Here is a 22,885-nt window from a genome sequence, read left to right on the forward strand (position 1 = left end):
GGTATCCTATGAAGACACATTTCTCCGATTTGGGTTCGAGCTTATCAGGTTGAAGATTTTTCACATAAGCATCGCAACCCCAAACTTTAAGAAACGACAAATTGGGTTTCTTGCCGAACCATAGTTCATATGGTGTCGTCTCAACGGATTTAGATGGTACCCTATTTAATGTGAATGCAGCCGTGTCTAAAGCATAACCCCAAAACGATAGCGGTAATCAGTAAGAGACATCATAGATCACACCATATCTAATAAAGTACGATTACGACGTTCGGACACACCATTATGCTGTGGTGTTCCAGGTGGCATGACTTGCGAAACTATTCCGCATTGTTTCAAATAAATACCAAACTCATAACTCAAATATTCACCTCCACGACCAGATCGTAGAAACTTTATTTTATTGTTACGATGATTTTCCAATTCACTCTGAAATTCTTTGAATTTTTTAAATGTTTCAGACTTTTGTTTCATTAAGTAGGTATAGCCATATCTGCTCAAATCATGTGTGAAGGTCACAAAATAATGATACCCACCATGAGCCTCAACACTCATCGGACCGCATACATCAGTATGTATTATTTCCAATAAGTCTGTTGCTCACTCCATTGTTCCAGAGAATGGAGTCTTAGTCATCTTGCCCACGAGACATGGGTCGCAAGCATCAAGTGATTCATAATCAAGTGATTCCAAAACTCCATCATCATGGAGTTTCTTCATGCGCTTTACACCAATATGACCTAAACGGCAGTGCCACAAACAAGTTGCACTATCATTATTAAACTTGTATCTTTTGCCTTCAATACTACGAATATGTGTATCACTACTATCGAGATTCAACAAAAATAGACCACTCATCAAGGGTGCATGACCATAAAAGATATTACTCATATAAATAAAACAACCATTATTCTCTGATTTAAATGAATAACCGTCTTGCATCAAACAAGATCCAGATATAATGTTCATGCTTAACGTGGGCACCAAATAATAATTATTTAGGTCTAAAACCAACCCCGAAGATAGATGTAGAGGTAGCGTGCCGACAGCGATCACATCGACTTTGGAACCATTTCCCACGTGCATCGTCACCTCGTCCTTAGCCAATCTTCATTTAATCCGTACCCCCTGTTTCAAGTTGCAAATATGAGCAACAGAACCAGTATCAAATACCCAAGCACTACTACGAGCATTAGTAAGGTACACATCAATAACATGTATACCTTTCACTTTGCCATCCTTCTTATCCGACAAATACTTGGGGCAGTTCCGCTTCCAGTGACCAGTCCCTTTGCAGTAGAAGCACTCAGTCTCAGGCTTAGGTCCAGACTTGGGCTTCTTCACTTGAGCAACAACTTTCTTGCCGTTCTTCTTGAAGTTCCTCTTCTTCCCTTTGCCCTTCTTCTTGAAACTAGTGGTCTTGTTAACCATCAACACTTGATGCTTCTTCTTTATGTCTACCTTCGCAGCCTTTAGCATCGCAAAGAGCTCGGGAATTGTCTTATCCATCCCTTGCATATTATAGTTCATCACGAAGCTTTTGTAGCTTGGTGGCAGTGATTGAAGAACTCTGTCGATGACACTATCATCAGGAAGATTAACTCCCAGTTGAGTCAAGTGGTTGTGGTACCCAGACATTCTGAGTATATGTTCACTGACAGAACTATTCTCCTCCATCTTATAGCTGTAGAACTTATTGGAGACTTCATATCTCTCAATCCGGCCATTTGCTTGAAATATTAACTTCAAATCTTGGAACATCTCATATGCTCCATGACGTTCAAAACGTCGTTGAAGTCCCGGTTCTAAGCCGTAAAGCAAGTCACACCGAACTATCGAGTAGTCATCAGCTTTGCTTTGCCAGACGTTCATAACGTCCGGAGTTGCTCCTGCAGTGGGTCTTGCACCTAGCCGTGCTTCTAGGACATAATTCTTCTTTGTAGCAATGCGGATAATCCTCAAGTTATGGACCTAGTCCGTGTAGTTCATACCATCATCTTTCAACTTAGCTTTCTCTAGGAACGCATTAAAATTCAAGGGAATGGTAGCACGGGCCATTGATCTACAACAACATAGACATGCAAAATACTATCAGGTACTAAATTCATGATAAATTAAAGTTCAATTAATCATATTACTTAAGAACTCCCACTTATATAGATATCTCTCTAGTCATCTAAATGATCACATGATCCATATCAACTAAACCATGCCCGATCATCACGTGAGATGGAGTAGTTTTCAATGGTGAACATCACTATGTTATTCGTATCTACTATATGATTCACGTTCGACCTTTCGGTCTCAGTGTTCCGAGGCCATATCTGCATATGCTAGGCTCGTCGAGTTTAACCCTGTAGCGACCAGACCTCAAACGGTCGGATCTCTGTGCATAAGTGTCATCCCTGGATCGGTAATGCTGACACGCACAGTACTTGAGGGATTTATAAAAGAGTAGCAATCACACACTTATTACAACGAATGTCTCAAAAGAGAACTTATTACAACAAATATGGCTTAAGGCCATCTAATACGATAATAGCGAAAGGCTTGGAAGATAAAGTGAGTCCATAAACTCCAACGGCATCACTGAGTGAAAGACCACGACCTAAGGCTCCTTACTCGTCGTCTGAAAAGTCTGCAACATGATACGTTGCAGCCCGAAAACGGGTCAGCACATGGAATATGCTGGCAATGTAACACAAAAGAGTAATAATGCTATCACTACATGCATTTATGGCTGGTGGAGGTTGTATGGTTAATAAGTTTTGGGAAAAGCCAATTTTTCCCTACAAAAAGGAATAAATTTTATTTAACTACAAAGTTGGTTGAAAACATTGAGAATGGTAAACTCCATCTCAATCCCAATTAAAAGTAATTAATAACCCATCAGAATTAAGTATATAGAGTGACGAGATCAACATGACAATCCAAGAACCAGATACTCAAGATGTCCTTAACCGGGGACACGACTAACCATGATTAGTGTGTACACTCTGCAAAGGTTTGCGCACTTTTCCCCACAAGACTCGATCTCCTCCGTTGGATTTCTCGCACTACATGGTGTTTGAGAAACGGATGACCGAGACACAGTTTTTCAGAAGCGTTAGCACCTTACGATGGGTAGACAGTACCACCTACATCCCCTACATCTGCTAGTTTACCACTATAAGAGTTCACACGACTTAATCAACTATGCCAGAGCCCATAATGGCTTGTGGCTGCACACGGAAGTTTCTAGCATGAATAATCTCATGATCCCTTTGAGCCTGGGTGGCATTCCATAGGAAAATCACACAGTACCCCGGGATTTCCAAAATACAGGCAATCACTGGAATTCCCTAGGTGCCTCAGTCCACCTAGATGTGTATTTAAGTTGCCATCTTAAGTTGAAACATTAATTAACAATCTCACATCTGTCATGGATACACTCAAACCCAATCCACGTCTACGAGCATAGCATAGCGGTATAAGCAACGTAGAGGTAACTCCCAAGGTTTGATAGTAAACAGGTGAATAGGTACTACCTCAACTACTTCCCAACCCACAATGTACTTCAGATCCTAACCATGCAATTGTTTGAGGATTGATCTAATGCAATAAAACTGGGTAGTAAAGAGGTATGATCAAAGTGTTACTTGCCTTGCTGATGATCCGCGAAACCTAGAGACTCGTAGTAGCACGCTTCACACTCCGGGCACTCTATCGTAACAAACAAGCATAAAATAAGCAATCAAGCAAGGGCACAGGTAAAACTCAAATAAGAAATCTAACCGGAAAGTTCAACTTAAGAACTCTGGTTTGCAAAAAGAATCAAATCGAATGAAGCAACAAAACTCGAACGGCGAAAGAAATAAGCTTCGTTTACTAATCTGGACTAAAGTCAAATTTTACAGTAGCAAAAACTTGTTTAAGTTGGTTAAACAGAAAGAGGGCTTCAAGACGAAACTCTAGGCGCTTGAATCACCTGATTCCGATAAACGAGCGAAAAGATAAACTAAAACGAAAATTGGATCAGAAATCGTGATAAAAAATAATCGCGGAAAATCCGAGAAAAAGAAAAACTGACGAACAGGCTAACGAACGAACATTCGCTGTCTGCGGCTAAACGGTGAAAACCGTTCGTTAAAACGAACTAACGAACGGGCGTTCGCTAAAATAACAAAACCGAAGAAAAAATAAAACTGAACCGGATCTAAAAAAACGGATCTAGGTTTTAAAAAAAACGAACGGTTTTTTCGGTGAAATCGGCGGCGGATCGGGCGGCTACCTTGGGACGAGGTCGGTGGGTGGCGGGGCAGTGGCGACTCCGGCGATGGCCGGCGGGACGGCGGGCGGCGGGGCTTCGAGGGCGGCGGCGTCGCGGGCGGCGGGTGGCGGCGTCGGGACTCGGCGGCGGCGGCGGCTTGCGGCGGTGGCAGCAGCGGGTGGCGGCGCTAGAGTTTCGGGGGGCTGGGCTGCGGCTCGGGCCTCCCGGCTCTTTAAGGCCGGCCGGGCGCGGTGTCCGGGTCGGACACGGCCCGTTAAGTCGGTTGGCGTTTTTTTTAAATAGTCCGCGCAGAAAAAAAAAGAAATACTAAACGGACTCCAAAAATCCTGAAATAAATTTTCCCCGTCCTCTAAAAATAGGCCGGACAAGGTGAACATTTATTTGGAACTCTAATGCAATTTTGAAAAACGCATATTTTCCTAATTCAAATAAAATAGCGATAAAACTCCGAATAAAAATCTTATTTGATTTTAATATAAATCTCCAATATTTCTTTATTTTGTGGAAGTCATTTTATTCTCTCTATTTTTATTTTTATAAAATAAATATTCAAGAGAAAAATAATTAAAATCAAACGATCCTCTCTTCAAAATTTGAGAAAACTCAAATATGAAAATAACGAAATCCCCAACTCTCTCCGTGGGTCATTGAGTTGCGTAGAATTTCTAGGATCAAACCAAAATTCAATAAAATATGATATGCAATGATGATCTAATGTATAACATTCCAAATTGAAAATTTGGGATGTTACAAACCTACCCCACTTAAGATCAATCTCGCCCTCGAGATTCGGGTTGGCTAGCAAATAGGTGAGGGTGATCCTTCCGTAGGTCTTCCTCTCGTTCCCAGGTGGCTTCATCCTCGGTATGGTGGCTCCACTGAACTTTGCAGAATTTGATAACCTTGCTGCATGTAACTCGGCTGGCAAACTTGAGAATTCTGACTGGCTTCTCCTCATAGGTCAAATCGCTATCCAACTGTATCGCTTCCAGCGGTACTGTATCTCTTAGAGGAATACTAGCCATCTCTGCATGGCACTTCTTCAACTGAGAAACGTGGAACACATCGTGAACTCTGGACAATCCTTCGGGTAATTCCAATTTGTAAGCAACTTCTCCCATACGTTCTAAAACTTTGTATGGTCCCACAAAACATGGTGCTAACTTTCCCTTAACTCCAAAGCGCTTCACTCCTCGAAGTGGGGATACACGAAGATACACTCTGTCTCCAACTCCGTAAACTGTCTCCTTGCATTTTGAATCCGCGTAACTCTTCTGCCTGGACTGGGATACCTTGAGTCTATTGCGAATCAGCTTAACCTTCTCTTCAGACTCTTTAATCAAATCTGGTCCAAACAACTATCGGTCTCCAACTTCGTCCCACAACAACAGTGTTTTGCACCTCCTTCCGTATAGTGCTTCGAAAGGGGCCATCTTCAAACTGGCTTGATAATTGTTTTTATAAGAGAACTACGCATACGACAAATTATCATCCCAACTAGATCCATAATCTAGTGCACAAGCTCTCAACATGTCCTCCAAAATCTGATTTACTCTCTCGGTCTGTCCATCTGTCTGTGGGTGAAAAGCTGTACTGAACTTTAGTCTGGTTCCCAAAGTTTCATGCAACTGATTCCAAAACTTTGAAGTAAACTAGGCTCCTCTATCTAATACAATGGTCCTCGGGACTCCATGCAGACATACGATCCTGGTCATGTATATCTTTGCCAACTTAGCACTGGTGTAAGTGGTCTTCACTGGGATGAAATGAGCTACTTCCGTCAAACGATCGACTACAACCCATATCGAGTCATAGCCTGAACGAGTCCTGGGTAATCCCGTGATAAAATCCATGCTCTAGCCTATCCCACTTCCATTCGGGTATCGGCAACAGTTGTAGCAATCCTGCTGGCTTCTGATGCTTTGCCTTCACTCTCCGACATACATCACAAACTGCTACATACTCTCCAATATCCTTCTTCATTCCGTTCCACCAGAATCTATCCTTCAGATCCAGGTACATCTAGGTATTTCCTGGGTGAATCGAATATGGTGAGTCATGGGCCTCTTGCGGAATGAACTTCCTGATCTCCTGATCATTTGGCACATATACGCGGTCCTCAAACCATAGGGTATCGTCCTCATCCTCATGAAATCCCTTGGCTTTTCCTTTGCTCATCCTTTCCTTTATCTCGGCAATCTCCTTGTCCGTCTTCTGCGCTTCTCTGATCTTATCCATCAAAGTAGACTGAATCTCCAAAGCTGCTACATAACCTCTCGGAACTATCTCCAAACATAGCTCGCGAAGGTCATCTGCCAACTCCTTGGGTAACTCTCCGGTCATGAGTGTATTGACATGACTCTTGCGGCTCAACGCATCGGCTGCTACGTTAGCCTTTCCGGGATGATAATGTAATCTCATATCATAATCCTTAATGAGCTCCAACCATCTCCTCTGCCTGAGATTTAACTCCTTCTACGTGAAGATATACTTCAAACTCTTGTGATCTGTGTATACCTCACAATGGTTTCCGATGAGAAAATGTCTCCAAGTCTTCAACGCATGCACTACGGCTGCTAACTCCAAATCATGCATAGCATAATTTAACTCATGGGGTTTAAGCTGTCGTGAGGCATATGAAACAACTCTTCCTTCCTACATAAGCACTGCTCCAAGTCCTCGACGAGAGGCATCACAATACACTTCATAATCCTTGCGTTGATCTGGCAGAATCAACACTGGTGATGTAACCAAGCATCTCTTCAACACCTGAAAACTGGCCTCACATTCCTCAGTCCATTTGAATTTGGTGTCCTTCTTCAACAACTCAGTCATGGGCTTTGCAATCTTCGAGAATTTCTCAATGAACCTCCGGTACTATCCTGCGAATCCAAGGAAACTCCGGATCTCTCCAACTGTCGTGGGTGACTCCCAATTTGTCACAGTGACAACCTTGGTGGGGTCTACCTCTATTCCTTCTCCGGATATAACATGTCCAAGGAATCCAACTTCTTTCAACCAAAACTCACCCTTGCCGAACTTGGCGTATAGCTGATGTTCTCTGAGCTTCCCAAGTACTAAACGCAAATGCTCCTTATGCTCTTCTTCATTCTTCGAGTAGACCAAAATATCATCAATGAACACCACAACGAACTTATCCAAAAAGTCCATAAACACCTTGTTCATCATGTTCATAAAATAGGCAGGTGCGTTAGTCAGGCCAAATGACATAACGGTATACTCATATAGCCCGCACCTCGTGGTAAAAGTTGTCTTAGGTATATCCTGCTCTCCAATCTTCAGCTGGTGATATCCTGATTGCAGGTCGATCTTGGAAAACACCTTAGCTCCTTGCAGCTGGTCAAAAAAATCATTGATCATCGGCCGTGGGTACTTGTTCTTGATTGTCACTTCATTCAATCCTCGATAATCAACAACCATCCTCAATGATCCATCCTTCTTCTCCACTAGAAGTACTGGGGATCCCCAAGGTGACGAACTTGGGCGGATATAACCTTTATCCAGTAAATCCTTAATCTGCTTCTTAATATCCTCCAAATCTTGTGCGGGCATTCTGTACGGTCTCTTAGATATGGGCCCTGTGCCTGGCAAAAGCTCAATCAAAAACTCAATGTCTCTATCCGGTGGCATGCCTGGAAACTCTTCTGGAAATACATCCGAAAAATCCTTCTCCACTGGTACTTCCTCCTGTACAACTCCTATTAAGGAATTTACTTGAGTTCTATTCGGCACATGCTGGGATACATACATGATCCTTCTTCCTTCTGGGGTGGTGAGCAAAATTGACTTACTGGCACAGTCAATGTTCCCTCCATACTTCGATAACCAATCCATGCCTAATATCACATCCACTCCTTGTGACTCCAATACTATTAGGTCTGAGGGGAACAAGTAGTTACCAATCCTTAATGGTAACCGATCACACCATAGGCTAGCCATATACTCTGCTCCTGGCGAGGTTACTAACAAGGGTGACCTAAGGGCTTGGGTTGGCAGTTTAAACTTATCCACGAATCCCCTTGATATGTATGAATGCGATGCACCAGTATCCAAAAGAACGACTGCAGTAAATGACTTAATCAAAAACGTACCTGTTACTGCATCTGCCTGGGCTTCAACCTCCTCCACGTTGACGTGGTTCACTTGTCCCCTGGTGAAAGGGTTGGGCTTCTTCCCAGAGCTTCCATTGCCGTTTCCATTCTTAGCTTCAGGACATTCATTGGCGTAATGTCTGGTCTTCTGGCACTTGTAGCAAGTAACGTGCCTTAGATCTTTCTTGGCGGGTGTTGCCGGGTTGGAACGGTTCTGTCCGCTACTTCCTCCATTGCCATTCCCATTCTTGGGGCCACTATGGTTGTGCGAACTCCCTCCATTATGAGTGTGGCCTTCATGGTTATGCACAAGTCCTCCCGAGTTCGGGGTGAAACGGGGTCTCTACTGAGCTCCAGAATTATACTTCCCTTGTCCATACTTCCTCTTGCGGCTGTCAATCTACTGCTGCTTCCCTTCTAGCATAAGAGCTCTATCCACCAACTCCTGGTAGTTATTGAAATTTGCCACCATCAACTACATGCTCAGCTCATCATTCAGTCGTTCCAGGAACTTCTCCTTCTTAGCTGCATCTGTAGCAACGTCATCTGGGGCATAACGTGCTCGCTTACTAAAGTCATCCACATACTGGCCTATAGTGCGCCCTCCTTGGCGTAAGTTGCCAAACCCATGCTTCTTTATGGCCATAGCTCCTGCTGATACATGGGCAGTGCGAAAAGCCTGCTAGAACTAGTCCCACGTAACAATGGCTATAGGATAGGTGACCGTGTAATTCTCCCACCATGAGGCTGCTGGTCCATCCAATTGGTGCGCGGCAAAACACACCTTCTCAGCATCTGTGCATCCTGCAGTGGTTAACTCCCTTCCAATATTGCGGAGCCAATCATCTGCAACAATCGGCTCGGTGCTACTGGAAAACACCGGCGGCTGCAACCTCAAAAAACTGGCTAAATTGTCAACTGGGGGTGGTGGTGGTGGGTTGTTGTTGTTGTTGTTGTTGTTTCGTTGGTTTTGAACTAACAACTGCATCAGGGTATTCTGCTGCTGGATCAACTAAGTGAGCTCCGGTGGAAAGGTAAATCCGGGTCACGTCTCGGAGGCATCTGAGGGTTTAGAGGGAAGAGAATAGAATAGAATGAGGTCCAATGAGAAAACACTACCCGTATGCACATGAGACAAACACAATCATATCACTCAATCAATCAAGCAAGGGCATACAATCGGTCTAGAACTATCATTACAAAGTGCTTGGACTATACTATTTACATTGTGGAATACTACTACTGATATGGTGGTCGACTAGAAATATTATTCGGTCGAAGAATCCATGATATCTGCTCTAGCTTCATCAACATAGTCATTATCGCTACCGTCAGGGTCCGAGTCAGTGTCGTCGATGAGGATGTAGTCTTCGGAATGAATCTCCTTGGGTTCACTGTCTTCTCCTCCTTGCGCGGGGTCTCCCATGAAAACTCCTAGCTTCCTTGTCAGTTCGTCATTCCTCTCCACTAGTACGACGATTTCCTCCTCATAATCTTCACGAGTTGCCTTGACTTCTTCCTCAAGCTCCGTGATCCTGGTCATCGCCTTCTTTAGATCTATCATTCCTGCGCACATCTGATTCTGCTGGCAACGAATGTGCTAGTTTAACTCCTGGATGAAAGCTGCAATGGATATATCCTTCATGGTGCTGATCATCTCCCATTGCTCATCTAGGTGCCCACAAATCTGGTAGATAGTATCCTTGAGATCCTTGTGGTAAACTTCTCCAATGCGTCCCATGGTGATGTGGGCTGCCATACTCTTTCCTAGACTCCAGGTTGGTGCACCAAAGGAAAACTCTATGGGCTCAGTGGCTGGAGTAAATGTCCTTCCTGGAACTTGAAATTGAATCATCCAGTGCTCCTCTTCTAGTAAAGTGGCGTTGTATGTCCCGGTGAAGCTTGGTATTCCAATGTTCAGGTACCTAGTGACTTCCTTCAAGTGGCGTCCAAAAGGGGTGTCTTCATCCGGTTGTGCAAACTTGTTCCTTGTGTCCGCCATCCTAAAGATTAGAAAATGGAGAGGAGTCAGAAATGAGAAGAGAGTAGTGATCTAGGGTTTTCACTTAGTGCACGTGTCATATAGTCAGCGTGTGCTCTGATACCATCTTGTAGCGATCAGACCTCAAATGGTCGGATCTCTGTGCATAAGTGTCATCCCTGGATCGGTAATGCTGACACGCACAGTACTTGAAGAATTTATAACAGAGTAGCAATCACACACTTATTACAACGAATGTCTCAAAAGATAACTTATTACAACAAATATGGCTTAAGGCCATCTAATACAATAACAGAGAAAGGCTTGGAAGATAAAGTGAGTCCATCAACTCCAACGGCATCACTGAGTGAAAGACCACGACCTAAGGCTCCTTACTGGTCGTCTGAAAAGTCTGCAACATGATACGTTGCAGCCCGAAAACAGGTCAGCACATGGAATATGCTGGCAATGTAACACAAAGAGTAATAATGCTATCACTACATGCATTTATGGCTGGTGGAGGCTGTATGGTTAATAAGTTTTGCGAAAAGCCAATTTTTTCCTACAACAAAGGAATAAATTTTATTTAACTACAAAGTTGGTTGAAAACATTGAGAATGGTAAACCCCATCTCAATCCCAATTAAAAGTAATTAATAACCCATCAGAATTAAATATATAGAATGACGAGATCAACATGATAATCCAAGAACCAGATACTCAAGATGTCCTTAACCGAGGACATGGCTAACCATGATTAGTTTGTACACTCAGCAGAGGTTTGCGTACTTCTCCCCACAAGACTCGATCTCCTCCGTTGGATTTCTCGCACTACATGGTGTTTGAGAAACGGATGACCGAGACACAGTTTTTCAGAAGCGTTAGCACCTTACGATGGGTAGACAGTACCACCTACATCCCCTACATCTGCTAGTCTACCACTGTAAGAGTTCACACGACTTAATCAACTATGCCAGAGCCCATAATGGCTTGTGGCTGCACACAGAAGTTTCTAGCATGAATAATCTCATGATCCCTTTGAGCCTGGGTGGCAGTCCATAGGAAAATTACACGGTACCCTGGGTTTCCAAAATACAGGCAATCACTGGAATTCCCCAGGTGCCTCAATCCACCCTGATGTGTATTTAAGTTGCCACCTTAAGTTGATCCATAAATTAACAATCTCACATCTGTCATGGATACACTCAAACCCAATCCACGTCTACGAGCATAGCATATAGGTATAAGCAACATAGAGGTAACTCCCAAGGTTTGATAGTAAACAGGTGAATAGGTACTACCTCAACTACTTCCCAACCCACAATCTAGTTCAGATCCTAACCATGCAATTGTTTGAGGATTGATCTAATGCAATTAAACCGGGTAGTAAAGAGGTATGATCAAAGTGTTATTTGTCTTGCTGATGATCCGCGAAACCTAGAGACTCGTAGTAGCGCGCTTCACACTCCGGGTACTCTATCGCAACAAACAAGCATACAATAAGAAATCAAGCAAGGGCACGGGTAAAACTCAAATAAGAAAGCTAACCAGAAAGTTCAACTTCAGAACTCCGGTTTGCAAAAAGAATCAAATCAAACGAAGCAACAAAACTCGAATGGCGAAAGAAACAAGCTTTGTTTACTAATCTGGACTAAAGTCAAATTTTATAGTAGCAAAAACTTGTTTAAGTTGGTTAAACAGAAAGAGGGCTTCAATATGAAACTCTAGGCGCTTGAATCACCTGATTCTGATAAACGAGCGAAAAGATAAACTAAAACGAAAATCGGATCAGAAATCGCGATCGAAAATAATCGCGGAAAATCCGAGAAAAAGAAAAACTGACGAACAGGCTAACGAACGAACGTTCGCTGTGTGCGGCTAAAAGGTGAAAACCGTTCGTTAAAACTAACTAACGAACGGGCGTTCGCTAAAATAATGAAACCGAAGAAAAATAAAACCGAACTGGATCTAAATAAACAGATCTAGGTTTTCAAAAAAACCGAACGGTTTTTCTGGCGAAACCGGCGGCGGAGCGGGCAGCTACCTCGGGACGGGGTCGGCGGGTGGCGGGGCGGTGGCGACTCCGGCGATGGACGGCGGGACGGCGGGCGGCGGGGATCCGAGGGCGGCCGCGGCGTCGGGACTCTGCGGCGGCGGCTTACGGTGGCGGCAGGTGGCGGCGCTAGGGTTTCGGGGGGCTGGGCTGCGGCTCGGGCCTACCGGCTCTTAAAGGCCGGCTGAGGGAGTCCTGGATGAGGGGGTGTCCGGATAGCCGGACTATACCTTCGGCCGGACTCCTGGACTATGAAGATACAAGATTGAAGACTTCGTCCCGTGTCCGGAAGGGACTTTCCTTGGCGTGGAAGGCAAGCTTGGCGATACGGATATGTAGATATCCTACCATTGTAACCGACTCTGTGTAACCCTAGCCCTCTCCGGTGTCTATATAAACCGGAGGGTTTTAGTCCATAGGACGAACAACAATCATACCATAGGCTAGCTTCTAGGGTTTAGCCTCCTTGATCTCGTGGTAGATCTACTCTTGTACTACCCATATCATCAATATTAATCAAGCAGGACGTAGGGTTTTACCTCCATAGAGAGGGCCCGAACCTGGGTAAAAACATCGTGTCCCCGGTCTCCTGTTACCATCTGCCTAGACGCACAGTTCGGGACCCCCTACCCGAGATCCGCCGGATTTGACACCGACATTGGTGCTTTCATTGAGAGTTCCTCTGTGTCGTCACTTTTAGGCCTGATGGCTTCTCCGATCATCAACAGCGATGCAATCCAGGGTGAGACCTTTCTCCCCGGACAAATCTTCATATTCGGCGGCTTTGCACCGCGGGCCAATTTGCTTGGCCATCTGGAGCAGATCGAAAGCTACGCCCCTGGCCATCAGGTCAGATTTGGAAGTTTGAGCTACACGGCCGACCTCCGCGGAGACTTGATCTTCGACGGATTCGAGCCGCAGCCGAGTGCGCCGCACTGTCACGATGGGCATGATCTAGCTCTGCCGCCGAACCGTGCCCTGGAGGCCGCACCCGCATCAGCTCCGACCCTTAATTCGGAGCCAACTGCGCCAATCGAGGATGGGTGGTTGGACACCGCCTCGGGGGATGCAATCTCTACGGTGATCGAACCGAACACCAGCCCTATTCTCTGCGAAGCCCGTGACTCCAAGGAGCCGGACTCCTCTCCAGACTCCGAGCCCTCCGCGCCCCTACCGATCGAACCTGATTGGGCGCCGATCATGGAGTTCACCGCCGCGGACATCTTTCAGCACTCGCCCTTCGGCGATATTCTGAATTCACTAAAGTCTCTCTCGTTATCAGGAGAGCCCTGGCCGGACTATGGTCAGCAAGGTTGGGATGCGGATGATGAAGAAATTCAAAGCCCACCCACCGCCCACTTCGTAGCCACTGTCGATGATTTAACCGACATGCTCGACTTCGACTCCAAAGACATCAACGGTATGGACGCCGATGCAGGAGACGATCAAGAACCAGCGCCTATAGGGCACTGGAAAGCCACCTCGTCGTATGATATATACATGGTGGACACCCCAAAAGAAGGCAATGGCGATGGAACATCGGGGGATGACCCCTCCAAGAAGCAGCCTAAGCGCCGGCGTCAGCGGCGCCGCTCTAAATCCCGCCAAAGAAAAAACGGTGATTCTGGCACGGGAGATAATAACACCCCGGACAGTGCCGAAGACAACCACCTCCAGCAAGATTCAGCACAGGAGGATGGAGAAGCCAGCCCTCATGAGAGAGCGGCAGACAGAGAGGTCGAGGACGATAATTATATGCCTCACTCCGAAGACGAGGCAAGCCTTGACAGCAACGAATTTGTCGTGCCAGAGGATCCCGTCGAACAAGAGCGTTTCAAACGCAGGCTTATGGCCACGGCGAGCAGCCTCAAGAAAAAACAACAACAACTTAGAGCGATCAAGATTTTCTAGCCGACAGATGGACGGAAGTCCTTGCGGCCGAAGAGTATGAACTCGAACGCCCCTCCAAGAGCTACCCAAAGCGCAGGTTGCTACCCCGATTAGAGGAGGAAGCACCTAAACCTACATCACCAGCGCATGATGCGGCCGACCAGCCACCCCGTGGCCGCGACAGAGAGGCCTCTCGACCCTCCACTCCAGCCGCACCCCGGCGCCGCTCAAAAAATACCAATGCACAGGAAAACGCGCCAGACCTACGAGATATATTGGAGGACAAGGCAAGGCAAACAAGATCGATCTATGGATCGCGTGGGCGCCCCACGACACGAGACGGTAATCGTCACTCCGGATACAGTAAATCCGGCCGGGCCGAACACAGTAGACAAAGATCATTTGAGCTGCGTCGTGATATAGCCCAATACGGAGGCGCCGCACACCCACTATGCTTCACAGATGAAGTAATGGATCATCAAATCCCCGAGGGTTTCAAACCCGTGAACATCGAATCATACGATGGCACAACAGATCCTGCGGTATGCATCAAGGACTATCTCCTTCATATCCACATGGCCCGCGGTGATGACCTACACGCCATGAAATACCTCCACTCAAGCTTAAAGGACCAGCTCGGCATTGGCTTAACAGCTTGCCAGCAGAATCAATTGGCTGTTGGGAGGACCTGGAAACGGCATTCCTCGACAATTTCCAGGGCACTTATGTGCGACCACCAGACACCGATGACCTTAGCCACATAATTCAGTAGCCAGAGGAATCGGCCAGACAATTCTGGACACGGTTCCTAACCAAGAAAAATCAAATCGTCGACTGTCCGCACGCAGAGGCCCTAGCAGCCTTCAAGCATAACATCCGCGACGAGTGGCTTGCACGGCACCTAGGATAGGAAAAGCCGAAATCTATGGCAGCCCTCACGACACTTATGACCCGCTTTTGCGTGGGAGAAGACAGCTGGCTAGCTCGCAGCAATAACATGACCAAGAGCCCTGGTAATTCGGATACCAAGGACAAAAGTGGCAGGTCACGTCGCAACAAGCAAAAGCGCCGCATTAACGGCGACAATGCTGAGGATACGGCAGTTAATGCTGGATTCAGAGGCTCTAAACCCGGTCAGCGGAAAAAGCCAGTCAAAAGAAATACTCCGGGCCCGTCCAGTTTGGACCGAATACTCGACCGCTCATGCCAGATACATGGCACCCCCGAAAAACCAGCCAATCACACCAACAGGGATTGTTGGGTGTTCAAGCAGGCAGGCAAGTTAAATGCCGAAAGCAGAGACAAAGGGCTGCATAGCGATGACGAGGAGGAGCCCCGGCCGCCGAACAACAGTGGACATAAAGGTTTTCCCCCACAAGTGCGGACGGTGAACATGATATACGCAACCCACGTCCCCAAGAGGGAGAGGAAGCGTGCGCTAAGGGACGTATACGCGATGGAGCCAGTCGCCCCAAAGTTCAACCCATGGTCTTCCTGCCCGATCACTTTTGATCGAAGGGACCACCCCACTAGCATCCGTTATTGACGGATTTCACCTCACTAGAGTCCTTATGGACGGCGGCAACAGCCTGAACCTGCTTTACCAGGATACAGTGCGGAAAATGGGCATCGATCCCTCGAGGATTAAACCCACTAAAACAACCTTTAAAGGCGTCATACCAGGTGTAGAGGCCAACTGTACAGGCTCAGTTACACTTGAAGTGGTCTTCGGATCTCCGGATAATTTCCGAAGTGAGGAGTTAATCTTCGACATAGTCCCGTTTCACAGTGGCTATCACGCACTGCTCGGGCGAACTGCATTTGCCAAGTTCAATGCGGTGCCGCACTACGCATACCTCAAGCTCAAGATGCCAGGCCCTCGAGGAGTCACCACGGTCAATGGAAACACCGAACGCTCTCTCCGAATGGAGGAGCATACAGCGGCTATCGCAGCGGAAGTACAAAGCAGCCTCTCAAGGCAATTCTCTAGTCTGGCCATTAAACATCTGGACACCGTCAAGCGCGCCCGGAGTAACCTACAACAAGACCGCCTGACACGTTCCGAGAAAGCGTAGCAATGCGGCCCCAACCCCAGCCCTCGCGAACTCGCGAAACCAGCATTGTGCGTACATAACTACGCTCTGGAAATACCATGGGCAAAGGGGGAGGGCACCATCACGGCACGCCCGAAACACGGCTTAAACCGCACTAGGGGCTGCCAACTTCTTCATTTTCTCTTATTCTCAGGACTCCACTCTTCGGAAGGCCTGTCTGGCAGTACAATTGCCGCACAAACGATACAACAACCAGGGGAGCAGAAAGCTACGCCGCACTATGGAACTCTAAGGTGGTCTCTATAACAAGCAGTATACCTGTTTCACATACAATTCCGCAGCTCGCCCCTGGAAAGGACATGTTAGATAGTCCCATCTTTTTCTTATCGCACTATTTGTATCGTTCTGCTTTGATCGCAGCCTTTTTAAATAAACAACGCATAGTTTCCGTCTATTATTGCATTACTCTTTTTTTTACGAATATATGTTCATTAATGACATGTTGCACCCGTACACTTTGGTATGGCCAATACGCTAGGGGCTTAAGTACCCCACAATACGGTGTGAGAAGTCCAAACACTTTCACAAGTGCGGCACCCCGAACTTATAGCATTATATGCATCGGCTCCGAATCATGTCTTGGGTCAATAGTTGGGTTTGCCCGGCTCCTATGTTTTGGTACCTTACGTTCTGTTATATCGGCTAAGGTAGCACTAGGAGAACTACTGCGATTGTGCCCCAGTTGAGCTGGGCTAAGCACCTCAGTAGAGAAAGCTAAAACTGACCGTCATGATGAGGCGAGAGCTGGTCGCTGTTCGAGAGGTTTTTGAGTCCCTAAAGACTTATGCCGCTTAGAGCGAGGAGTCGACTTTGTCCGGCCTAGGCGTGGATAGCGCCCCGAACTCGGTCTTCCGAACACTAGGGGCTTCACCGAAATTTAAAATTATAGAATTCTATGGCTAAGTGAGAGTGTTCAAGCATTATAGTCCGATTGCCTTGTTCGTTGTGTTGAGCGCCTCCCTCGAAGGACCCAAGAATGGGAAAAAGAGCGCTCATGTTTATCCCGAACACCCCAGCACTCGTGGCATGGGGGCAGAAGCCGACGACTCACCATCTCTCAATTTTGATAAACGGCCGCACAGAAGGTAATATTTTAAATTCAAAAGCATTGCTTAGCGCATATGAACAAGTTTTCAGCGTACAGGATCACAAATGCGAGTTTACTCAAAAATTACATCTTAGGAGCATTCATCCGCTATAAGGCGGACACCCTTCAGGACGCCCTCATAATATGCTTCCGGGACGCAATGCTCCTTGCCCGGTGGCGGCCCGTCCTTCAGCAGCTTTTCCGCATCCATCTTGCCCCAGTGCACTTTAGCGCGGGCAAGCGCCCTACGGGCACCTTCGATGCAGACGGAGCGCTTGATTACTTCAAGACGTGGACATGCATCCACCAGCCGCCTCACCAGCCCGAAGTAGCTATCAGGCAGAGCCTCTCCAGGCCAAAGCCGAACTATGAGGCCCTTTATGGCCTATTCAGCCACCTTGTGGAGCTCGACCATTTGCTTCAGCTGGTCGCTCAAAGGCACCAGGTGTCCGGCCTCAGCATACTGAGACCAGAACACCTTCTCCGTCAAGCTCCCCTCCTCGGCTCGGTAGTAGGCGGTGGCATCAGACGCACTACGGGGCAAATCTGTGAATGCTCCTAGAGAGCTCCGGACTCGGGTAAGTAACAAGTAATTCACTTTCACGTGCTTGCTTTGCATAATGAATGTCTTACCCACCGCTATCTTCTTCATCGCTTCAATTTCTTGGAGGGCTTTCTGGGCTTCGGCCTTGGCAGACTTCGCGCTTTCAAGGGCTGCCGCAAGCTCGGACGCTTGCGTCTTTGAGTCAAGCTCCAAACTCTCATGTTTTTTCACGAGAGCCTGGAGCTCTTTCTGCACCTCCTCCACCTGTGCCTCCTGCTTCCCTCTCTCTGTGCGCTCCGTGGCTGCTCTGTTTTGGGCCTCGGACAGCGCTTTCTTAAGGGTTGCCACCTCGGTCGTGGCCCCTATAATAGCACGTTGATCCTGTCCTTTTTTGCAACCACATCTTCTCTATATACTTGCGCAAGGTATTACTTACCTTCCTTCTCCTCGAGTTGCCTCTTGGCATGGCCGAGCTCGTTCTCGGACCGCGCGAGGTTTTGCTTCAGCGTATCCACCTCCGTAGTCAGTGCGGCGGAGGACAGCAGCGAAGCCTGCATACGCATATTGACTTGATTATGTTAGACTCCTGTGAATGTTATTAGATCCTCTATTCGGCTTTTCTTTCCGAACGCCGAACAGAGCATCAGGGGCTACTGTCTATGCGGTAATATTTTTACATATTCTTTACTTACCTCAAAGCCTGTTAGAAGGCTGGCACAGGCTTCAGTCAGTCCGCTCTTAGCGGACTGAACCTTCTGGATCACCGCACTCATAATAGTGCGGTGCTCATCGTCGATGGAGGCGCCGTTAAGCACCTCCAGAAAATTGTCCGGTGCCTCCGGTTGGACGGAGGTCGCTAGCTCGGTAGGCTTGCTCCTCTTGGAAGGAGGCTGCCTACCGGAGTCTGGAACCGTTGAAAGTTCCGGCGCGGTGTCCGGCTCAAGGCCGGACTTGGAGCCCTTGGGGGTTCTATCCCCTTTACGCCTGGAGTCTGGGAGGTCGCCTTGCGGCGCCTCCAGGACCACCTCCTCCTGGCTTGGAACCTGTTGGGACGCCACCTCGGCGTCGTTCGTAGGGTGGGGGGAGGTAGCCGTCGGAAGCGAATTCACATCCGACGAATCCAGGGAACCGCTCGGCGACATGTCGAGCCGGTCTTTGGGTGGACTGCATAAACATGTTCGACGTAAGGAAAAGTTGTGCAATGGAGGAATACTATGAATCACTCTGGTATCCGGATACTTACGATTTCGCCAGGGGCTTGGCCTTGAGCGGCCACTCCTCTTCACCGTCGTCGGCGTTGGTGGAGTAGTCCGGAGGAAGGGTTTTCCCCTTCTTGGACCCTTCGGCCTCCCCAGTTGGGGCGGCCTTCCTTTTCTTCCCTCCCCCCGCTGGAGGGTGAGAGGTCTCTTCTTCCTCCTCCTCGTCTTCACGGGAGGAGTGCGTCTTGGAGTCGTCGTATGATGAATCTAACACCTCCAGGCGCCGGGCACTCTTTCGAGTCCCCGTGGCCGTCTTCTTGGCCTTCTTCTTTGGCACCACATAGGGTGCCGGAACCAGCAACTTCGCCAAGCGAGCGTCCGCTGGGCCTTTGGGCAAAGGAGCCGGACAATTGATCTGTCCGGACGTCTCCTGCCAATCCTGTCAAAGGTAAGGGAGCTTAGATCCCGCATGGAGTCAAACTATGAAAAACTAATACCCTGTAAAAGGTAAAAACAGCTTACTGCACTAGCGTGACGCTGCGTGCTGAATCCGCGATCCTCGGTAGTGGATGCGGGGGCGTCGGCGCCCTTGAAAAGCACCTTCCAGGAATCTTCGTATGTCGTGTCGAAGAGCCTGCTCAGAGTTCAGTGTTGCGCCGGGTCGAACTCCCACAAGTTGAAAGCCCATTGTTGACACGGGAGGATCTGGCGGATGAGCATAACCTGGACTACGTTGACAAGTTTGAGCTCCTTGTCCACCAGGTTTGGACGCATGTTTGGAGTCCGATCAACTCTCCTTTTTTACCCCACGACAGGCCCGTCTCTTTCCAGGAGGTGAGCCGCATAGGGGGTCCGGATCGGAACTCGGGGGCTGTGACCCATTCAGGGTCGCGCGGCTCAGTGATGTAAAACCACCCCGATTGCCACCCCTTTAGGGTCTCCACGAAGGAGCCCTCGAGCCATAGGACGTTGGGCATCTTGCCCACCATGGCGCCTCCGCACTCCGCCTGGGTGCCGTGCACCACCTTCGGCTTGACATTGAAAGCCTTGAGCCATATGCCGAAATGGGGGCAGATGCAGAGGAAGGCCTCGCACACGACGATAAACACCGAGATGTTGAGGACAAAGTTCGGGGCCAGATCGTGGAAATCCAGGCCATAGTAGAACATGAGCCCCTGGACAAATGGGTGGAGAGGGAAGCCCAGTCCGCGGAGGAAATGGGGGAGGAACACCACCCTCTCATGGGGCCTAGGGGTGGGGATGAGCTGCCCCTCCTCGGGAAGCTGGTGCGCAATGTCGTTAGACAAGTATCCGGCCTTCCTCAGTTTTTTGATGTGTCCCTCCGTGACGGAGGAGACCATCCACTTGCCTCCCGCTCCGGACATGGCTGGAGAAGGTTGAGGTGGGGTGCGCGGACTTGGGCGCTGGAGCTCGAGTGCGCGGAAATGGATAGGCAAAGGAGGAAGAAGGCGTGGATGAAAAGGTGGATCCTTATCCCCTTATATGGGCAGACGCGACTATGCGTCCCCACCAGCCTGGTAAAACTCGCTTATCTCCCAAGCATCGTAATCAATGGCGCGGTTGGGTTACCCACGCCCGTATTGATGAGAATCCCGGAATAAGGGGACACGATCTCTGCTTTGACAAGACGTGCAAAGGAAACCGCCTCGCTAAACGCGTTGAGATGGGACAGTAAAACGATTCGAATAAAGACTTGGCCGTGGTGTGATGTCACGCTACGGAATACGTCAGCAGATTAGATTTGTGTAAATATTATTCTCTCTATGGAAATATGTGGAAACTTATTTTGCAGAGACGGACACTACCTTTGTGTTCAAAATCTTCTATGAAATACTTGGAGGAGGAACCCGCCTTGCAATGTCGAAGACAATCTGCGTGCCAGACTCGTCGTCATTGAAGCCTGGTTCAGGGGCTACTGAGGGAGTCCTGGATTAGGGGGTGTCCGGATAGCCGGACTATACCTTCGGCCGGACTCCTGGACTATGAAGATAAAAGATTCAAGACTTCGTCCCGTGTCTGGAAGGGACTTTCCTTGGCGTGGAAGGCAAGCTTGGCGATACGGATATGTAGATCTCCTACCATTGTAACCGACTCTGTGTAACCCTAGCCCTCTCCGGTGTCTATATGAACCGGAGGGTTTTAGTCCGTAGGACAAACAACAATCATACCATAGGCTAGCTTCTAGGGTTTAGCCTCCTTGATCTCGTGGTAGATCTACTCTTGTACTACCCATATCATCAATATTAATCAGGCAGGACGTAGGGTTTTACCTCCATCGAGAGGGCCCGAACCTGGGTAAAAACATCGTGTCCCCGGTCTCCTGTTACCATCCTCCTAGACACACAGTTCGGGACCCCCTACCCGAGATCCGCCGGTTTTGACACCGACACCGGCCGGGCGCGGTGTCCGGGTCGGACACGGCCCGTTAAGTCGGTTGGCGTATTTTTTTTAAATATTCCGCGCAGAAAAAAAAGAAATACTAAACAGACTTGAAAAATCCGGAAATAAATTTTCCCCATCCTCTAAAAATAGGCTGGACAAGGTGAACATTTATTTGGGACTCTAATGCAATTTTGAAAAATGCATATTTTTCCTAATTCAAATAAAATAGCGATAAAACTCCGAATAAAAATCTTATTTGATTTTAATATTAAATCTCCAATATTTCTTTATTTTGAGGAAGTCATTTGATCCTCTCTCTTTTTATTTTTATAAAAGAAATATTCAAGAGAAAAATAATTAAAATCAAACGATCCTCTCTTCAAAATTTGAGAAAACTCAAATATGAAAATAATGAAATCCCCAATTCTCTCCGTGGGTCATTGAGTTGCGTAGAATTTCTAGGATCAAACCAAAATGCAATAAAATATGATATGCAATGATAATCTAATGTATAACATCCCAAATTGAAAATTTGGGATGTTACAAACCCGAGTATTCTGCGTGTGCAAAACTAGCTTGCACCCGTTGTATGTGAACGTAGAGCTTATCACACCTGATCATCACGTGGTGTCTCGGCATGACGAACTGTAGCAACGGTGCATACTCAGGGACAACACTTATAACTGAGAGATCATCTTATAATGCTACCATCGTACTAACAAAAATAAGATGCATAAAAGATAAACATCACATGCAATCAAAGTAAGTGATATGATATGGCCATCATCATCTTGTGCCTTTGATCTCCAGCTCCAAAGCACCGTCATGATCACCATCGTCACCGGCTTGACACCTTGATCTCTATCGTAGCATCGTTGTAGTCTCGCCAACTATTGCATCTACGACTATCGCTACCGCTTAGTGATAAAGTAAAGCAATTACATGGCGATTGCATTTCAGACAATAAAGTGACAACCATAAGGCTCTTGCCAATTGCCGATAACAGTTACAAAACATGATCATCTCATACAAAAATTTATATCTCATCACGTCTTGACCATATCACATCACAACAAGCCCTGCAAAAGAAAGTTAGACGTCCTCTACTTTGTTGTTGCAAGTTTTACGTGGCTGCTACGGACTTCTAGCAAGAACCGTTCTTACCTACGCATCAAAACCACAACGATTTTTCGTCAAGTGTGCTGTTTTAACCTTCAACAACACTACAAAAAA

The sequence above is a fragment of the Triticum urartu genome, chromosome 2 (assembly GCF_003073215.2).
Source record: "Triticum urartu cultivar G1812 chromosome 2, Tu2.1, whole genome shotgun sequence".
Lineage (NCBI taxonomy): Eukaryota > Viridiplantae > Streptophyta > Magnoliopsida > Poales > Poaceae > Triticum > Triticum urartu.